This window comes from Homalodisca vitripennis, chromosome 2 (genome assembly GCF_021130785.1).
Source record: "Homalodisca vitripennis isolate AUS2020 chromosome 2, UT_GWSS_2.1, whole genome shotgun sequence".
Taxonomy (NCBI): domain Eukaryota; kingdom Metazoa; phylum Arthropoda; class Insecta; order Hemiptera; family Cicadellidae; genus Homalodisca; species Homalodisca vitripennis.
Window position 1 is genome coordinate 159,649,901 of NC_060208.1, and position 20,869 is coordinate 159,670,769.

The following is a 20,869-nucleotide window of genomic DNA, read 5'->3' on the forward strand; positions in this document are numbered from 1 at the left end:
ATATTCTTTTCCTGCGTTCCTAATCCTTTTAAAGTCTATCTTTTTGTTTTGCCAGAACTAATTTTAAGCAAGTAACATATTCCTTTTCAAACATTGCTTTTATATATAACTTATGTATTATTCTGTTGTATAGCGATACCTATGGGGCTAGGTTATTTATTTTCTACTATTCTTAAATAGAGTATGACATTAAAATATATCGTCTAACATTACGGGTAACCTCGCCAAAATTAAATTATGTTACATAAAATTGTATGTACAGTAGTTACCGCAATACTGTAGTATGACATATATACATATATACAGGGTGAGTTTTTTAAAGTGATCCAATAGCTAACTTATTAATTACACGACTTAGCACCACACTTTAAATTTGGAACTTGCTCAATTTTAAGTTTCACTCCGGGATACACTTTCAAATTTTTTGAAGATGGCCGCCATTTTCCAATATGGCGGTCAACTTTAAAATCTCCTATAGAACACTCTGTATTTTATGTTGTTTTTAGATTCTGCTCAACAAAATAATACATTTTTGCTTTAGAGAGTTTTTCAATATCTCTAATGGTTCAGGAGCTACGTGGACTGGAAGTTTTCATAATTTTTGCCAATATGGCGGCCAACTTTAAAATATTTTATGGAACACCCTGTATTTTTATGTTGTTTTTATATTCTACACTACAAAATAAGACATTTTTGCATTTTAGAGTTTTTCTATATCTCTAATGGTTCAGGAGCTACGTGGACTGCAAGTTTTCGGATTTTTTCGGACTGATGATAAAAACTTGCAGTCCAGGTAGCTCCTGAACCATTAGAGATATAGAAAAACTCTAAAATGCAAAAATGTCTTATTTTGGAGTGTAGAATATAAAAACAACATAAAATACAGGGTGTTCCATAACATATTTTTAAAAGTTGGCCGCCATATTGGCAAAAATTATGAAAACTTCCAGTCCACGTAGCTCCTGAACCATTAGAGATATTGAAAAACTCTCTAAAGCAAAAATGTATTATTTTGTTGATTAAAATCTAAAAACAACATAAAATACAGGGTGTTCCATAAGAGATTTTAAAGTTGACCGCCATATTGGAAAATGGCGGCCATCTTCAAAAAATTTGAAAGTGTATCCCTGAGTGAAACTTAAAATTGAGCAAGTTCCAAATTTAAAGTGTGGTGGTAAGTCGTGTAATTAAAAAGTTAGCTATTGGATCACTTTAAAAAACTCACCCTGTATATATAATATATATATATATACATATATATATATATATATATATATATATATATATATATACGATTAAGATTTATGTGCAAATATTTGACAATGGTGGAAATCATTGTGCATCAATATCAACATTATCTATTATAAGGAATGGATTCATAGGATTCGATAACGCTCAATCAGTAATAATAGATATAGCTGTAACTTATGATCCACAAATACATTAGAACTCACACACAGATTTTTGAAGAGGTTGCATACTAAGTTGACTGGAATCCAAGAGCCAAATGCATTGTATATGATCTATTGAATAACATATGGAATAATTTTCTAAGTAATAAGAGTTAGAGAATTAAAGAGCATAACATAAATCAAAGTTAAATCAGCGTTAGCCATCTAAACTGGTGCGGATGATGATAGAATTCAATCTGAGAAGATATTTCTCTATCTACTTCACGAGAAATCAGGTTGTGTACTTATACAATGTATATTGTCTCTCTGATGTAGTAAAAGCTAAGCGATTCAAGCCTGACGATTTCTACTAAGTATTTTGTTGTTATACACGTATAGGAGGACTTATAGTTCGAATTAACTATATTTTCAGTATGGATGAATTTTCCTTGTCCTTGTATGAGAAATTTAATTTGGTCAAAAAGTCTATATTGGATTAAACTGAAAAACTATGTATCTTAAATTTTTATACAGCTATTTACACAGACTATTAATATTTATACTTATTTACAACTTACCTGTTATTCGGATACTTTGAAATGATAACGGCGTTTAGTAATATTTCGTACACATATAGGTTATTAGTACACGTTTGTTTTCTACGTTTAATATATGCTTTTGTATTATATTGAGTGCTGCATTAAAGTTTGGCATTAGATTTCAAAAATATATTTGTAATATTTCGAAGAATTTTAAAATGCATTTTTTAAATAATCTATAAAAGAAGAATAATCTATAAACTTCGTTGCAGTTACAAACACGACAGTAGTTATATGAGTGACATGTATTAATGAAAAGTTAATCATTAATATTTATCTTAGCCATAGCACGTGACATATCATTCAAAGCTTGGACGTTTGACATCATATATTAAGAATGTAAAGAGATATCAGTTAATTGTATCTACACTAAACTTACCGCAAAAATCTAAATGTCTGTACCCATGCGAACAGTATCAGATTTCAGACAGACTGATACTGTGGGTTGGTTTACTATGAGTAGTTTTATTTTTGTAACCTGGATTCTTTGATGTCGAAACGTTGTAAATTGTTCGTTTTGGGCTACTTCGACGTCGACTTTTTTCAATCTCTTCAGACATAGTTCCAACTTCCAGGTGTAAGTCTTAACGTCATCAGATTCTAGACGTTGCATGAAAATTAAGGTGAACTAGAGCCTAACTCAGCATTCATATTAAATCAACCCTTCCGACCATGGGTACGTTGTTTTTAAAATCACTCATTATTATCTGGTTGTATTACTTACAGGATAAAATCATGAAAATTGCATTACGTTGCTCTGAAAATAAATAGCAAACGAAATAGTTCAAAAAATTTATTATTTGGAGACTTTAGTAAAATTGTTCAATAAAGATATAGGAATTATTTAATTTATTTCATTATACAAGAATTTTTAATTACATAATATTATATAAGTGATCTTACAATTGACAACCCTGACTTTTGATAAAACATATTTGGGTATAAGCCGTTAATTGCTGCAAAGTTTTACAAATTAAATATTTTATGCCTACAAGAAAAATGTTAAAACTGCAAATAGACTTATTTCTTGCCGTTTAAAAATTTACTGGAGGCAAACAGAAATTTAATTAACCTGCATAAATCATTTCACTGATATGTAAAACTCAAATAACTATTTCACTTTGTTTTAATTTAACATTATTTGTATTACGTCATTTTAATACTACTAAGCACTTAGATGACAGGTTTAGGCTCTCAATGGATTTCCACCCAGCGATACAGCTTGTGATAGAGCTTCTGAACTGTAAGACTAAGTGGTAAGTTTGTTGTGCAGTTTATGTCACATCTGGTATTCCCTCAGAATAATACTGTTGGTGGCGGGGCCATTTGTATATTCGAAGGCTATTTTTTTCCTTTGGATAAGCTATTATAATAATTAATATTATGTGTAGCTTTTAATGACGAAAATTTTTTCAAAGATTGCATATTTTCTAAGAAGTAGTATAATTCCACATAATTTCTTTATGAAAGTAAGCAAAGCTAAATCTTACTATATCAAACTATTTTTACCCATATTAGTTTTATAATACTAAAAATTCCCTTTGTTCTAACACACATATTCTCGTCATTGCTGATGTGATAATGATACACCTGATTTTGAATATTCAATTTAAACACTTCTCTTCACGAACTATACAGTTTTAAACTTTACATTTCATTCATGCAAGCGAAGCCGATTTTCACGATATTATTCGTTATACGCTTAAGCACATAACCATTAAATATAAAGAAGCTTGGCAATTAACAATTGAAAGTTATTCGAACAAAACAAATATATATTGATTTACAAAGTTAGGATTGCGAAATGTAACAGTAAATAAGAAAATATTAACAGTGACAATTTACCGACAGTATTCAAACATCCATTTAATATAATAAATTCGAACATTTGTAAAAGATATTTGTGTGCTTGGAGTTTTTTTAATTATTTATAAATTATAAAACAAAGACCAGTTAACGGTCAGACGAAATTTAACATTTATATTGTTAAAATATGAGAATAAAACAAAAAATAAGTTTATTTTGAAATAATAATATGTATTTCCATTACCAAATTCCATCTGTCGGATGTGCTGCAAATATTTAAGATAGTAGTATAATGTAACTGTGTCTATAAGTGACTTATAAACTGTTTATTTATTTTGGATACTGGAAATCTGTTTCCTCTGACATTTTGGATTGCATAATTAAAGTAACTGAAGAAAGAAACTGTGGGACTGGGCACTAATTCGACTCAACGATTACAGCTTTGCTCAGTGACTACAGTTTGAGGAAATATACTTGCTCAGTACGTTCCTGTTTTACTTCATATTAAGTTGATATATTTTCATAATTTTGTAAATATATATATATATATATATATATATATATATATATATATATATATATATACGTTAGGGATTAAAATACAACTAAAAAACTAGAATTGTTTTTATTCTAATATTTTATGATTGTTATTGAGTAGATTCAGGTTTATTATACAAAGGAGGTTTAAAGGAATATGTTATACAAATTTCAATTAAATAAATCAAGCACCTTTTAATAAAGAGTATCTAAAGTAAAAATTTTGAAATTTTCGGGGAATTGAGCCAAAATAGAAAGTATTGTCTTTATTCATTCAATAGTACAAATTCCTGGCCCATACATTTTCTAATTATTCCTTGTCTTCCAGCTTCCTCTTCTTAGTTCTTGATTTGAACTTTTTGGTCACCTCATCAGCTTTCTTATCTTCTTTTATTTGCCGCATTTTATCAAGCGCTTTTAGCCGAAATGCACAGTTTACCAACCTCATCAAAGAAGTTCTTACAACATCTTTACTCCATCTAAGTGACCAGAGTTTTGAGGTACCAACAGAAGTTTACCTCTGAAACAGAGTATTTTTTTGAAAAATCTCGTAAAAAGCAATATACCCGACATAAACGATAGAGCAAAGAAATCATTCTTTCAAAAGTTATATTACTTTAAGAATAAAAAAAGGAAAAAGAATAAACGATGTGCCATATGACGTTGTAATATTTATTTAAGTGGCTTAGTAAATTGGAATATATATATATATATATATATATATATATATATATATATATATATATATATATATAACATGGATCTTTTGTTGCAATATCCACCTACGTGTGTAAGAAATAAAAGTTTATAAAGTATACTTTGTGCTTAGAAATAATGTCCACACATTTTTTTTATTTTTCAGGAAGCAACAAATGACATTAATCCTTACAACTAATACCCTAATTTAGTTTTTACAAAGTAATACAACAATAAATGTATGTAATAATATTTTACTAATAATTTAATTTAAAAGGAAAAGTATTTTGATAAAACTTATAAAATGGCACTTTGACATTATTTTATTGCAACACTCCAAATACTATCATTATTGTATCTAGGCAACAATTCAAACGCTAAAATGGCAATGGAAATTACGTTAGACTTGAAGTAGATTCCAATGACCGGAAGTAACTAATTGCTTTTTTACTAAATTCTACTTCAACCAACATATTTATAAAATTTTTTTATCAGGATAAAAATACAAACGCTACTTTGGCACCGGAAAATAAGTAAGTTATAATGAATCTAAGTAGATGCTATTTTACCGAAGGTGAATTCTCAAACCGTGTATGTATGTATTTTTCTATCATAGCAATAAGGCAATTCTACTCTTGTGTTTGAAATATAATTGGTTCTAATCAGAAATAGTTCTTGACACGCTAAACTAAATATTACGAAATGTTGCAGAACGATTTGTCTATTAGATTGACACTAAAAAGAAACTGGGTCACTCGTCTTCAGGGACCAAATATATTTTTAAAAGTATTAAATTTAAATTTTTCTAAAACAAATCATTAGATTTAAATGAATAATATCATCCAGTGACCATCACTTATTTTCAGGGTATTTATTTTCATATTTAAAAAATATTATGCCTATGACATGCCTGTTAACTCATAGGAAATTACGTGGTAAGCCACAGGAAACTGCTAGTCTCCTGTACTATATTACAATCAAGATTTACTTTCCCAATATATAATAAGAGTAATTTATTAACTTTCCAATCCCCGTCTTTTTACGTTTCCATGACAACTACAAAGTTGATATTTTTCTCTGTCTGTCATGATAGTATAAATCAGTTCGTCCCGGTATACAGAAACGTAATACTTTGACTGAAGTTTTTTCAATATTTTGTATTTATTAAAAAAAAACGTATATGGAAAAATGGAGATTTTAAATTGGGAGAGGAAAAGTTAAAGAACCAAAGTGCTAGAGGTAAGAGTTGTTCGGTGATTTAATTATGCAGTTCTCCGCAGCCCAATTCGTTACAGAGATTCCAACTGTCATTGAAACATTTCTGATAAAATGAAAAGCTACTATTATTGTGGTCTTGTTTTGTCACATATATGTATACCTTGGTAGGAAAATTCGTATAGAAATACACGCTTCATGTCTAAAGTAGTCTATCTATAAGTCTAATGGTGTTTGACTGTATGCTCGAAAATACGTACGCGTGTCTCAAGCACATAAAACTACTTAACCAATTCTACTGAAATTTTACATGATATTTCATATGGTTAACATTTAGGCACATTCTTATTTAAGGCCTATTTTATTAATTTAGGCCCACTAGTCTCTAAAGTTGTGAAAAATTCCAAATTTGTCTACAAAGGTACAATACAGCAAACAAATATTATTAACTAGCAGTTAACCGTGGCTTTGTCCTCAACTTCGTAGGCTTTTTACTATATATTGAATCATGTCTATCGCAAATTATAAACTAGACTAGATTGATGAAAATTGTTCTACATTTAACGTTCCCAAATATTTTAAAATTTCAAAGTTATAACAAAATATTATTACGGATAATCACATGAGCTTTAGCAAATATTTTTTAAGAGTAACAACAATAAAGTTATCAGTGTCTTTGGAAAATATTTTAATATATACTCGTAACGACTATATGTACTTCCGTAAAATTGTGCAAGTAATTGAAGCATTGATAGAGTTACGTTTCCCTTAACCATTTACTTATCATCTAAACTAAACAGTTTAGGGGATTTGGTCAAATGTCATGGAATATTCCTTCAAATTTCAATTTTTTTTTTTTTAAATTTATTCCATATATAATCGAGATTAGAAATATACCTCAGTGGTGGAAATGTTAAAAATAATGTTATCAAAATCAATGGTATTAACACACATACAAATTTTGAGTACCAATCAATAGTTTACAAAGATAAATTTTTAATAATTACAATTATTATCTGGGATGTCAATCTATGGAGTGAATTTTACTGTAAAAGTTAAAGACAAAGCCCCAATATCCAAATTACATTTCTTAATTCACGATACGACCGATATATGGCATAGTGAGTCACATATAGTGTTACACCCGTTTAATAGCCACTTGAGATAATATTGGAGCGTGGTGTAATGTATGACGCTATAACACTTAATGTTAACATGATCACACTGCTACTGCCCTGTGTAGGGACTGGTCGTTACTGAGCTCCGGCAGTACCTTACTGATGACGTCAGCCTATAAGTTAACACTGCTTATATTTATACGTACAAAAATTGTTAATTTTAAAATAGATATTAAACGCGGTAAATCCAATTTTAAGTTAGGTGAGTCTAATTATTTACATCACTCTTACATAAAATATTACAATAATAGTTGAAAAAAATTTAATAAATTAAAATAATGAATCATATATAGGTCTTAAAAGTATTATGTTCACATTTTTATTACATGACTTCTGCCAAATAGTTCCCAAATGTCATCATTAATGTATTACAAAAATACCAAGCATAATAATTTATAATACTCATTGTCGTTAAGTAAATTTAGATTTAATTAATTATAAAGATTTAAATCCCTCAAAGACAATATGAAACATTGTTTCTCTGTGTATGAAGATGTCCTTGAATTTAATCCACTACATCTTTAAGTTTTATTTAGAGGGCTACAAAATGTGACCTCAGAAAAAACTAAAAAATTTACGACTGCAAATTAGATGCATACTGTATGTATAATAACCTACGATAAGTGTTTAATTGACCATTTTTATCTAAAGGAATAGTACTCATACAAAGGCAATTGACTGAGTCGTTCAGTGATTAATTCAAGTAATTGTCTGCCTTCGAGATCTTGAACGAGGCCGTCTTACTACTTTATCAGTAAAACGGTAAGATTTGTATTCGGGTTTGATTTATAGTTAATTCTGCCATCTGGAACGGTGGCCATTTAATCACATAATTCACCCAACCTGACATAATTAGTTCAGGCGTTATCCACATGGCTCAGTTGTATATTCAGGTACAACTACATCTTCTTTGTCTAATGACCCTTCAACAGATCGTTGAAAAAGGTTTTAAACTTCTCATCACAAAACTTATACAAGTATAGAGTATTTCCCAAAGAGAATGTTATTGCAAATCAATTTGGGATGTTATTATTGCAAATAATTCATTTTATATTTTTAATATCATTATATAAATAATGGAATAATTATTTACACAATAACTTATCGAAGTTTAAAATTACCCGAACTGCTAGTATTACTTGACATTGGCTCTTTTACAATGTGCACGGCAATGCCTTAAACCATCAAAGACCATTCATTATAATTCTTTAAACATAAGTAAAAGAAACAAATTGTACATATATACTTGTGACTTTTGACAGTTATATTATTTAAACCAGTGAGATTATTCAAGGAATGCGCTTTGTTACATAGGCTACGCTTAAAATTTAATATTGTAAAGAAATTATTGAAATCTTAGAAGTACTTATAAAAACCAGTTTCACTCTCCGAGTCCTTCAGAGTCCCATCTACTTGATCAATAGATCGGAATACCTTTCAGATACTATCACTTTTTCAGGATTGTTTTGAATGCCATTTAGAAACAATATGCTCATTTTGTCCCGGTTTTCTGAATAACGTTGCGTGCAAAACCATTTGTAACTGGCAGTTTACTACAGGTATGGTTTAACGATGGTTTTATGTAATCACTATAAGACTCAATATCAATTGAATTGAACTGTTAAAAAGCCAGTACCTAAATGCAAAAGTAAACGTTTCTTAGCCACTGTGTAACAATATTGAACGTTAATACAGCGTTTTCCAAGTAATTAATAATTGAAAATAGTTTTATAAGACACTCGTGTGTCAAAATCCAGATGTCATAAATGGGATCTTTTAGTGTATGAAAAGTAGTTACACAACATGTAATGTTATACATCACTTAAAGATTCACTTATTGAGTTTTTAAACAATAATAAACTAGTTAAAGTCATCTATTGCTTTTTTACAACAATATTGTTATGGCAAAAACCCAAACTACTACATTCTAATTTAGTTACCGTTCTTCAAATCTCATCACGTAAAGATTCACTTATTGAGTTTTTAAACGATAATAAACTAGTTAAAGTCATCTATTGCTTTTTTACAACAATATTGTTATGGCAAAAACCCAAACTACTACATTCTAATTTAGTTACCGTTCTTCAAATCTATCTTTTAAATATGAAGTGAAGTAACCTTTTTTCTCATGTCTAATCAACAATATTATTCTTGTTTTGTAAATTAACTCTATGATGTTAAATAATTTAAACCTTAAAATAAATTAAGGTAGTATTACTTATACCGCTATATGAGAGTGCATCTAAAAGTAATGAAGATCGGTCCAGTAAAGATAAGAGCTACCACTTCTAGTGCAGTTTCTGCCCCTCCTTAATTATAAATACGAGACCTGGAGTGCATTATAATGTTTCACTGAAATCAAATTAACAGGGATCAATCTTATATATTAATTCCTCCATAACTTTAGACTTCAATTATAATCGTCTAAGGAGACACGTCAGTAAGTCTACTCGTATATTCACCCTTGCAAGGATATATTTATATTACCAATAACAAATGTCGGTTGTAGTTAACACTCCGTACAAGATCTTCTTTCACTTAGAAAAATGTCATGAGAAAATTTCATTTAGTCTTAAAATGAAGTTTTTACTGCTTATGGAGTGCAGGGTATTCAGGATGGGTGAAGATGTGGGGTAGAAACATCTCCTGTTAAGATACCAAGAAGAGGGATAATTGTCACGATCTAAGTCATGTCAAAAGTGGGTAATTAAGGGTAGGCTGGCTCGGTTCCTGCCAATGCGAACAAGGCGAAGGAGACAATACTCCCTCACATTTAGGCTTGTAGAGAATCATTAAGGGAGCCCCACTTTCTCCAAAATTCACCCTCCGCAGTAAACTAGACCAACTGACCAGCTTGTTTTTAGGGTCCCTGGTACACATATAGGCCTATTCTTATTTTGAAAATTCTTTGGGTCTACACGTCACTGGTCTCTAAATTTGTGATAAATCCCAAATTAGTCTATAAAGTTCCATTACAGCAAACTTTTTAACTGGAACAGAAAAACTAAATGAAGAATTAGATGTTAAATTAAGGTGTTGTTAATTTCTTCAGTGTTATAGTCTAGTCCTAGTGAAAGATAATTTCCAAATTTTGCATTTTCCTTATTATTTCCAAAAATAGAACATAAGCTGCAATTATTTATGTTCTTATAGCTCATTTACTTACTAAGCGTATACCCATAGCCGCTAATATAAACCAGGGTATTGCGCACTGTTCCATATGCAAGTCACTCAATATTCCAACAAATGCAAGTCTTAAAATGCAATCAAAAATCTCCATATTCTCTAAAATGTATTAATTGAATACAATAGTTTCTAATTAATGAAATTACAGCTTATGTTACTTACTTCTATAAGTCTTACGCCAAGTTTATTATTTAATTAGGTGCTTAAAATTTCTCCCGTCCATCTGCACGCACAGATTTAATTATTTGGACCAACAATTAGACACTCGCCTTTGACTGTGGGGTCACAGTTTCCTGAATGTTACTTTTTATGTTGTTTCGCAAGTATTCATATTCTTGTTTCACAGTCTTCTTGACTGTTTTGGTAATCCTTTCCCTTTAATTACCACTATAAAAACTAATCATCTAGGGTACAGGTCATGTTAGCTTTGAAATCTTCCAGAAAAATATTCATTTTCCAAAACAATCCCGAAGCGGTTCAATTGTTTCAAGCTTGTTTTAAAATTATCGCTGCAGCCAACACCCTAACATTCGGATAAACTGATGAGTGATTTCTGAATATACTTTTGAGTTAATAGTAGATTCTAAAAGATGTTGGTCCAATAATTTTACGTATAAAAAATGTACAATACAACCAAAAACTTTAGGATGGTCAGAGAATTAATGAATTACTTGGTGGGTGCTTCAGGTCAAATTTAGATATTAATTATGGCCGTTAATGCATCCGTTTATTCTTAACCTAGCTTCATCTTAAATAAAGTCGTTTCTAATTCATTTGGAACATTATTTGTACAGTATCTCTGAATACAATCTAGATCACTCAATATTCTTCGTTGGGTCTGTTAGCTTTAACACTTGAAGTATCTGTATTTTGTAAGGATGAAGCTTTGAACTCTTATTAGCGTTTTGGCACGAACTGTATGGTGGTTGTTACTGTTGAGATAGCTGGCGGAGTGACCTCCTCGGAGATTGCAGGAATTTAACTTGAACAAATTCAAGAAATACGTGAGTCCACTTCATGTGGACGGCCACTTCATGAACTAAAATCAGAGCAACTACCAACTGAAACTCTTAACTGTAAAGTAACGCGTCTGTTGCGAAGGGTAACTTTAGCTTCAATGATTCCTCTACTTATGTATGATCCGTTAATTTATAAGTTTGGTGATAAACAACCAGTATGTAGACATGCAAGTTCTAGTTATAACTGGATACTGAGAGTACTGCGTAGTAACTATGTAACTAACGCGATAGTCAAAGAGGTAATCTCTCTTAAGAAGTCGTATAATAAATATAATTGGCCAACATTAAAAAATTTGAAATAAAGAGATAGAAGAAGACATTGACATATGGTTCTAGCAACATCAACACATCATGTACTGTGATCCTGAATGATTTATGACCAGCTAATCCTGTATCACTTTGCTGATCCCTCCTAACACATTCTGAGCCACAAGTTTTAATCAGAAGTAAATTTGACTTTGCATTCATCTATGTTTTGTAAATTTATCATAGTACATAACATGTTTTACTATGAAATTACTTATATAAAGCACAGCTAATGTATATGTATGATTAATTTACACAGAGAGAGAGAGAGAGAGAGAGAGAGAGAGAGAGAGAGAGAGAGAAAGAGAGAGAGGGAGAGAAAGAGACACAGACACACACACACACACACACACACACACACACATACACACACTATATATATATCACACACACATATATATATATATATATATATATATAGGTATACAATCTCTTAGAGCAGTTCAAAATAAAACTACAATTGTTTACTGTACAATATTTCCTTGTAATTATAACTTTATCAAGTACACTTTAAAAACATACTTGTATATGTATTTGTTTATACATGTATGACATATGTGTTTATTAGTAAATTTTCATGTTAAAAAAATACTTTTTTATTCTATTTATTTTCCTTCTATTCTTAACTGTATACTGTACAGTATTAAGGTAAAAGTTACAATTATCGTAGCCTTATTTAATGTTCACTGTTATCATTATATCAATCATTTTTATTATCTCGTTATTTTGTATCTGTGTATGATTAAACATAATTTATTGCATGTAAAAATAATGAATTAATCAACCATTCTAGAACATTTCAGTTAGTTTAAAAGTTTTTACTAACAGAGAAGAATATATATATTTCGTATTAATTACATTCAAAACATTACATTTATTACCCTCTAAATATAGTTTTTTCGACACGTTTTCAGCAGTTATGCCATGATTATGGTAGTTCATCTCAATGTATTATAAATAAATAAACAATAAGTAAATATTATTAGTTAATATAACTAGGTATTTTAGCAGCGTACCCCGTAAAACAATATATCCAACTTAGATATGTATTAAATAGGTTTCCTTGTCTTTAGGACAGACTATACGTGTTTAACTATAAGTGCTCACTTATTTAGTCATGCCCTATTTCAATACGTTTTAACCATGCACTAAAATGACTAACAAAGACGATGCCTAACATTTTTCAAGATAATCAATAAATTACATTCGTCTCCAGCCTATCATAAAGAAAATATGACTGTAAAGTAAACAAATAATAAATCACTGTGGTCTCAAGTTGGTCTTCCAAGCAGAGTGAGGTGGTAAAATAGCCATGTTCATGTAAAATAGCCTAAAATTGTCTTAACTATATAAACGTTTTAAATTTTATCTCATCTCGCTGCAACTATGACATAATAGTCAATGGTTAATAAAAACAGCACTGGATATTATTTTTTCTCCATATTTACTTTAAATATCTCTTAAAACGCTCCCATTAGTGTGATTGGCTTCAAGATCCATTCTCTTAATTTTATATTTAATTGCTTTTTTAGCAATTTGTGGATTTATATCTACTAACTCTTTTAATCTTTCCAGGGACTAAAATAGATTAACACTGAAGAATACGCGTGTAATCCTTAGAACAACAGACAGAAAGTAAAATATTATCTAGTTTGCTGGCTTTTATGAGGTTATGTTATAAAATTTGGAACTGGAAAACTTGAACCGCTATGAGCCACTGAAATAATTTGTGATACCTTTCACCCAAAGGAAAGTTATCGGCCATTGGTGACCTCGATCCATTAACTCCTCGATTACTTGGCTATTTAAGCTATATATATATATATATATATATATATATATATATATATATATATATATATATATATATATATATATATATATATATACAATCGATACCAACTGTAAAGAAATTTTAAATTACTGGAACTGATGCTTTAATATTTCGCTGTCCAAATTTATTCCACCAAATGTTTATTTCTATTTCGGTTGTTATTCATGCATCGATAACAAGCCCAGACAGTGCAGCGTCTGAGATCTGTCACTCTCACAGATTTGACCCTGGGAATCTAGAGTACACTTCCCTCTGAATAGATCCAGTAAGAATGAAAATGTAGAGTAACTTGACAATACTACTTAGTACTTGATATAGTTAGTGATTTTTAGAAGAGGCGTTCTAGTTGTCTCCTCAAATTATGCCGCGAAGTGCCGAGTTTTCTACGCATAACACAGCTATGATGAGAAGTATTGATTGAATGCAAATGTTGAGTTTATCTCCATTTCACACTCCGTTTAGTGCATATAACACTGTCACAGACGTGACTCCTGGAATCTGCAGTCTACGTCCGTCTGAAAGGATCAATCAAGACTAAATACCTTGTTAATACCATTTTATACTTACCACTATCAGTTCAAGACAAGAATTGGTGGCAAAACGTATATAACCATATATGAGTTTAGGTCAAGACTTGATATCACTTGGAACCAACTGTATAGGAACATGTTATAGTCTGAGAGCTGCATCCTATTGTTTCCAAACCAAATTTGCGATACATCTCAAATTACTCTTCGTTACACCACACTTCATACAGCATCTATGCTGTTTATGACCAAAATCAGTGCACATTTAGATTTACTGGGTATTAGTGGATGAAAAATCTATGACCCTTGACTTCTGAACTTTTGGCCCCATAAATTATTAACTAACTTTACAATCAATGCTCTTACCGTGTGGTTGTTTAGAATAGGTTTGAATCAGATCTATTAGTCCTTTTATTTCTTAAATTTTAGATTATTTTAAATTTAAAAATCCTTGAGACGTGCCAAATACTAAAAATGTATTTTCTTGTTTCCAAAGGTACACCTGAACCATTTTGAAACGAAATGTTGTATAAAAATTGGAGCAACTACATCACACAAGTTTCGGATCTGCGTTCCGCTCCTTTTTAAATTGGTTGGTCACTATAACGATTAACCGTTTTCATTAACACTTAAATCGCCCTTAACAGTTTTCATTAAGATCTCATGTAGTGAGTGATATATTTTATATGCATCACTGGTTACATTTTCTACACATACAAAGTTGTACAGGAATCTTGTTCGTAAAATATTATACAAATGCAACCTATCTTTATCAAGCCACTTAGTTAGACTCTTAAGCATTTCTTGTTTTTAACGAATTGCATAATAAATGTATATACCTATTGCTAATTGTTTTAGGTTGTAAGTAAGTCCTTTTATTATTACGTTACTTTATTTCTGTTACGATGGATATATTTTAATAAAGAGATCACATGGCAATTAGCATAAGAGATTAGTTTACTAAAGGAAATTCCACCAGAGAGTTTTGGAAGAATAGTAAAGAAACCTTAAAAACGTACACAATTAGAAATGCTTAGCATTTTTTAGAATTGAATATTATTTATTATAGTTACCTAAATACTTATTATCAGGTATGAGTAAACGAGGATATATTTCAATTTTTAAACCTATTTTATAATAATTTTGAAAGATAGCAATCAAAAACTTAATGTTATGTACAGGTGTATTTATGTTAAGTGGAATCAATTGATTTTAGTTTTTAACTTTGACTGGATTATTTCTAGACACATTTTTACGATTCATATGTACTTCTTTACATCATATTTATAAAGTGACATAGTTCCGAAAACTTGTATGCAAATAATATTCACTAAATTTGAAGGAGTATGCTTCCTGTATGGAACCTCAGGATTATATTTTTTACACGACGACTACCACAGAACAGCAGATAGTTATTGTGATTGGTTTTCTGTTCTGTTCTCTTACCTTAATTGTCAGTTTCAGCAATTTTATTCTGACATGCCATTATTTCTTTAATTTAAGCTAGTTTTCTATATTTTTAGTACCATCCTTTTTTGGAATGTAGACTAATATTTATACAGTCTTACTAATATATTGAGAGATCGCAATTAATTTAACTTCATCTCTATCACTTTAATGATAGAATTTTTATCTATTTTTCTATTTTTATCACTTTTAATGACGTCATGTAGCTGCAGTTTCTATAGTAAATATACCAATACTTAGTGTTGACCACCTTCAAAAATCATATTTTGAAATACTAATAAAAAATCTCATTTGAATTGTGTTTGAAATGAGCGAAACGAGTTAAATATAATATATATTAAAATTTAATACTTTTAACTATTACTTTATTCAGATACATATTTTAATGTATTTTGTAAAATATTGTTTTTATTTTAAAGAATTGTAAAATTGTTACTGAGGAAAAATATACACACTCCAAGGCTTACACAAAATTTATATTTCCATTTTTTTAAACCTTCAAATTAATTTTGAGTAGATACATATTTTAATTCAAAGCAACCCTGAATCGTATTATCTTAGAGTGTAAATTAAACCTTTCCATACTAAAATGGTTCTGTTCTTTACAGGTTTACACTTAAAATTATTTTACATTATATACTATTCTATAAACAATTATGTACGTTTCTCAGTGCCTCACACATGTTCTAGACATATGCATGTGACAGGGAATGATGGCTCATGTAACAGATCAGTGAAGCAGATGATCTCTCTGTCTGGTATGATTCACAGATAGAATTATATTTACCCCGTAAATTGCTACAAACAGAAATATAATTATTAGTTTCATATATACACAGGTTTAACAGCTTTGAGGACGATTATGAACAACAGAGCTCTCAACATATCATGCAGGACTTTAATAATTTTAATTCGTTACCACTCGAGGGGCATGGTAAAATTTTAATTTTTGCATATCTTTCCGCACAATATATAAAAAATTAACTGAGCTCTAAGCTCTAAATTTATATTTGTGCATGAAGCGTCACTTCTATATGAGGATTACTGAATTCGGAGATGGTGCATATCACTCCATCGGATTGGGATGAGGTTAGGGAATAATATGCATCTGTAGACCTGAAATGTGTTATAACATTTTTTTTACATATGCAAGATTGTAAGTAAGTATTAGTGCTGCATATTCCATCGAATTTGTCAGTGTCGTTGTTTGAGTTTGACGCAACATGTCCTTTGTATGCCGAGGGATGTAAAAGTGTATTTTCTGTATAAATGTTTGTCGTTACCTCTGTCAGTAATGAAATAAAATGATGCATTGATCCTCAGCGAAGCCTGTTATGCGACACCTGAATATACTCGTTTCAAACAAGAAAGGGTTATCTCGATACCCCTACTGGCATTTATGTATTACAGAAAAAGTAATTGGTAATTCATTAGTAAAATATCATTCTACTACTACCATCAATGAAATGATAAATAAAACAAATATATTCCCACGATAAATGTTCCAAGCCGTACATAGATAGAGAGTTAATGATTTCTCTGTATAAATAATACTATCATCAGGTATTCTTATTGATATCATGATTTCGGTTTGAAAGTTCCATAACATGATGGTTTCTATGGTTTAGAGCTAATACAGATTACATTCCAAACATACAGCAACCCATGATGCTCAATTCACTAATAATCTCTGATAGTTGTATTTTTTCTAACTGTATAACGTCTAACCATCCAAGTGTTCGAAATTATATTTCTTCAATCATAAACTCCAGGCCCTCGACCAGTATTGAATAAAGGATTATCAAATAAGGAACTGTTCAATGTATTATTTAAATCAAGATACCTAGACACCTAGATACACTTCCTAATACAAGTTATATTCTTTATTGTGCTCAATTTTTATCATCGATGTTCATAATTATCGGTCTTAATATTTTATAAGTTGCTTTATAATTAATACCTGAACACTCATGATGTATTGGACTGTGGCCTTTAAAATTAATTTATTTTAAAAATTGCAGTAATAATAGAAACAAAAGTAAATATTCGTCTGTTTCATTATCAACAAAGGGAATATTCACAACATTCTCAACATTGAGACATGATAGAAGCTCAGTATATAGATGTTTAGTGCTTCAACAGTACGTTTGACATGAAAACAATGCTTTAATTCAAATGATACGGGTACTTACCGATAGAATATCTACAATTTTAAACATTCTAAGAATTAAATGGAAGCAACCTACTCCTATCGAGTAGGTTGCTTTTAGTAGAAATTTCCTTTTATTAAAAACATATATTTCTAATGAAAAACTAAACTCATTAAAATTACTGAGTAATGTTTTTATTGTTGCACTTGTAACTAGTCGGTCATGATATGTTTTTATACACGATTTTCAGAAAATGTACTGTAATTACTTTTCGTCTTAGGTCAAACATTGGCGCTTAAATTACGCACCTTGGAAGCCTTACGTTACATTTTCACCAGTCTTATAACACTGTATCTAAATACTCAAATACCTTTTATCAAAAAGTACCTATTTTCAGGAGTTACTTCCAGAATCGGCTTCAGGTAGTTTCTATAATATATGGAATCAAAAGTGACAATGCTGGTGTTGATTTTGGAGTTGTTCAAGAAAGCACTTTGGGGCCTCTACTTTTATTGATTTATATCAATAATGTCTCAAAATTAAATGTCAAAGGAAAAATATATATATTTTTCTTTTTGCTGATGACACGGCTGTTGTTTCTACCACATGGGACAAAGTTTTGGAACAGGCTTCGGAAGATTTATCAAAAATTAAAATGTGGTTTAACCATAACTCTCTTACAGTTAATGTTAGTAAAACTAAATATTTGCCCATCGTTACAATAAATCAAGCCGATCCTGGCCTTCGGACTTTCAGAATGCATTCCTGCGGTGATCCGCTGTCGAATGTGTTTGGGTGTGAAGCAATTGCGCGTGTGGACCATTACAAATATTTGGGTGTTATCATTGATCATAAACTCTCCTGGGGCCCACACGCACAGTATTTGAATAAAGCCTTAGGGAAACTTATATATTCATTTTCACAGCTTGGTCAGGTTTTGACGGTGGATCAGTGCAGGACTGTGTTCTTTGCCTAAGTGCAGTCCGCGTTACAATACGGTATACTGGCATGGGGTGGTGCTTCCGCTGCCATCTTGGAACCACTGGCGATCACACAGAGAGCAATAGTAAAAACTATTTTTTTAAAGAGCTATAGATTTCCTACTTTTTTACTTTTAGTGGAATTTCCTATGCTTAATATAAGACAGCTTTTTATTAAAACATTGTTATTATTCATAAAAAGTAATAAAGAAACGGTTTTTACTGAAACTCATCATCGTTATGCAACAAGGCTCAAAGATAATAACGGTTATTGCACTAATAGATTAATTCCTAGTTCTGAAATTAGTAATTCATTTTATCTGGCCCAAATACTGTATCGAAATTTACCTAACAAAATTAAAGAAGCAGAGAGTGACAGCGTCATTGTGTATAAGCGAATGGTGACAGCATAGTTACTTCGTGTTGGATGGCGGGTTGCAGAGACGCTGTTGTTATCACCTTACACCTAAATTACCACTCCAAAACTCTGTTAATGAATTGTTGTATGACTATTGGTTATTAATTTAATTTTTACATAACACTTCGCAACTATCAATTTCAATATGTAGCAATTAATTTTCATACGTGGACCTGCTTTTGTTTGTTAGACAAGTTGTTTGTATTTTATTTTATTTTTATTCTGCCATACATTAATATAGCTTGTATGTCAATTTAAGAAAGAACTCTTCCCAACACTCTAACCTATAGTCTTGCTGGGAATTTTCCATACAAATAAGCTTTAATTTTCTTTTATATACCAAGTATGTGGAATAAAGTGATTTGATTTTATTTGAATTTAACAATTAGATTATCTTACAATATTTTTCCAAATAAATCTGCATTGAACATGTGCATACAATTTCACAAATATTTTAATAAGTAAATTTAGTTATATTTTACAGTTATGTATACATAACACGATATAAAACATCCAATACTTTATTTACCAGTTTATGTAAAAGCATAGCATTATAAAAAGCAGTTTTCTATCACTGAGTAAATTCCTTATTCTTATGGTAACAAAGGCCATTCTATAATTGCGTAAATGTTCGTCTATTATCTAGTTTTACATAAAGCTATAGGCATCCGTTCATTATATTAATTACTCACTATATCATTTCAAAAGGTTCAGTCTCCTGATTTAGATCGATACTCATCATGAAAAACACTAATGTACAAGATTAATCATTGATTATACTATCTCAATCAAGATCAGTCCTATCACCTTAGATGGCACCTTAGTCTCATTATTTACAACCAAACAGCCACTTCACCGATAGTGGATTCTGGAGGGCGCCTTTGTGTCATTAAACTCTAGGCACAATTATTGCCAATTCTACTGTCGATGATCTTACTGTTACTTATTGCGATTGGAATTAAAGTGTAAGATTTGTATTAAAGTCATATAAAAATAGTTATTTTTACTCATAAAATGTGTTACGGAATTCTTTTGAAATACCAGACTAATTCGACTGCTTTATCTTAAATTAACTGATATACACCGTAACTTTGAATTGATATTTATTTTTACATTCAATTATCAATATTGGAGTTTTCATTACTTTATTGCAATAATAGTTACCACCATTTTTACTGGATTACAGGTTTAGAAATTGTGTGTGTTATAAATCGAAAATAATAATAATAATAAACAATCAAGATAACGTTAATAATTTTACTTAATAACTTTGCCTTATATTTTAATATTTTCCTGAAAGTAACTATTCAGGATTATTTATTTCTGATTGTGTCTAATTTCACTGAGATGAAAATGTGTTATTAAGGTGTTACTAATTTAGTCTTGGCCCTCCAAAGACGTCACGAGTTATTTCCTCATTGCACACCCACAGAGCAAGCCAATATAATTAAACTTTCAAAGAGAAATTATTTCCTTCTCAACTATGCACCAGAATTTCTCTTGAATACTTTTTTCATTTCTTAGAGCAAGGTAAACAATGCCACATGTTCCATGTTTCAC